Source organism: Nematolebias whitei, chromosome 1 (genome assembly GCF_014905685.2).
Source record: "Nematolebias whitei isolate Nwh7 chromosome 1, NemWhi1, whole genome shotgun sequence".
Classification (NCBI taxonomy): Eukaryota; Metazoa; Chordata; class Actinopteri; order Cyprinodontiformes; family Rivulidae; genus Nematolebias; species Nematolebias whitei.
The window spans coordinates 41885247-41887862 of record NC_056498.1 but is presented as its reverse complement, the minus strand read 5'-3'; positions in this window follow the sequence as shown (position 1 = coordinate 41887862).

Below are 2616 nucleotides of genomic sequence, written 5' to 3'. Positions count from 1 at the left end.
AACGTCTGGCAGAGTCTCCTGTGAGACGGAGTTTCAACTCCCACCTCAGGGAGAATTTTGAACATGTGCTAAATAACAAGTTTAATAATAATAATAAACAGTATTTATGTTAGTGTGAGATATAATGAAGCTATCTGGACATTATTTAATTCAAATTATGTGATTAAAATGATGCTAAACATATTGCATGTTATTAAAGTTGAAAATGAAGACATCAGGTTTAATTTTTTATATTTATTCAACACCACAAACTGTATGTCACACAAACACTGATAATTAAACTGAACACACTATTAAAAACAAGTTAACTGTAAACTGCATTAATGAACTGGACTCTTGTTTTCATCCTGGATGTCCCACGTTGTTCATCTGGCTGTTCAGGCTGTCACTCCTTTGATTAATGCAACTTAAAACATTAAATGGATTGAATAAAAGAACTGAGGGGAATTTTAAACAAATAGTTAATCAACATCTCTCTTCGACGTCCTCCTGCACTGCACCTGGGCCGAGCCTCGTTCATAACGGGTCCGCCTGGTGGGAGACAGCTTCTTCTTCTTTCAGGAAAAATTAAAAATAAAAACTCAGTTGGTTGTTGTGTGATTGAAGTAAACACAAGCTAACATTATTAAGAACATTGATTAACCTGCTGTAAACCAGCTACTGATTATCACGGAGTAAAGTCCGACATCGTCAACTCAGTTCTGGTCCACTCAACGACCGGTGTGGAGCTGTTAGATGAAGCGGTCCCGCTTGGCGTCAAATCTGTCAACTCTTATCCAAAATCCAGCTTTAACTTGTTATTAAGTTGTTATTAGCTGAGCTTTTAGCCCAGAGGAAAGGAGCGTGTCGAGACAGCACGCATGCGCATTAGGTGAATGTACAACATTCACAGCGCCATCTAATGACCTGGCACGGTAACTACAGTGGATTCGGGAGGGCAGGGGGGATTCCTCCGGATGCATGTAAACACAAAATCCGTCCGTGTCAATGCAAATCTTTTCCTCCAATTAACATACGAAAAAAAACTACATTTTCCCCCATCGTGTCCGTGTAAAAAGGGCCTTAGTGTCCAGTCTCCCATACAACTCATCAAACACCTTCAGCTTTGTCTTAGCTTCCTCCCTCTTTGCTCTATGTCCCATCTCCTTATATTCCTGTCTCCTCTCTTCAGTCCTCTCACTGTCATATTTTTTCTTGGCTAACCTCTTTCTTTGAACGGCTTCCTGCACTTCACTATTCCACCACCAGGTTTCCTGATCATCAATTCTCTGTCCAGATGACACACCAAGTACCTTCCTACCTGTCTCTCTAATTACTGTTGCTGTAGTAGTCCAGTCATCTGGAAGCTCTTTCTTACCACCCAGAGCCTTTAACAGCTCCTCTCTGAATTTCTCACAACATTCTTCCTTCTTCATCTTCCACCATTTGGTCTTCTTCTCTGATTTTACTCTTTTTCTCTTCTTCACAACAACAGTCATTCTACACACAACCATCCGATGCTGTCTGGCCACGCTCTCCCCTGCCACAACCTTGCAGTCTCCAATCTCCCTCAGGTTTCCTCTTCTACACGGAATGTAGTCGACCTGCGTACTCCTTCCTCCACTCTTATAGGTCACTCTATGTCTAGGTGTTGACTACAGCCATTTCCATTCTCTTGGTAAAATCCATCACCATCTGTCCTTCCTGGTTTCTTTCCTTGACACCCAACCTACCCATCACTTCCTCATCCTCTGTTTCCTTCACCAACATGTCCATTCAGGTCTGCTCCATCACCACTCTCTCCTCCCTGGGAATACTCTCTGTCATTTCATCCAGATCTTTACAAAATGTATCTTTCTCCTCCTCATCACATCCAACCCGTGGAGCATAACCACTGACGATATTTAGCATCAGACCTTCTACTACCTTCAGAAACATCACCCTATCTGACACTCTTTTCACCTCTACTACATTCTTTACCAACTCCTCCTTCAGGACCACCCCTACTCCATTTCTCTTTCTATCCACACCATGGTAAAACAGTTTGAACACTGCTCCAATGCTGCGAGCCTTGCTGCCTTTCCACTTGGTCTCTTGGGCACATAAAACATCTACCTTCCTTCTCAGCATCATGTCAGCCAGCTCTCTATCTTTGCCTGTCATTGTCCCCACATTTAGAGTTGCAACCCTCAGTCCTACATTCTTGACTTTCCTCTTCTCCCTCTGTCTCCTGACATGTTTCTTTCTTTGAGGCTCAATGAGACTAGCCTGTACAAATAAATATTGAATTGAATTGAATTGGATAATTGCCCCCAACAGCAGAGTGTGAAAAAAATTAATAAACTAACATGTATTGTTTAAATATCATTTAATCCATGTTCATTCTGCAGACTTTCAAAGTTGGTGTGTGTATGTGAACTCTGGTAAACTCTTGTAAATGTGAACTTTTGTCCTCTGCTCAGCAAACATCCTTGTATTTCACCACCTGCAGAGAGGCAAAGATATAGAACTTTTATCTAAACGGCTGAGGACGCTTTTCGTATCAATATGTTTTTCTTTTTCAGAGATTCTAGCCACATGAACAAAAGACTGTTACAAATCTAATTAAAAAATACCAGCTCCACAAATGTTTATCAG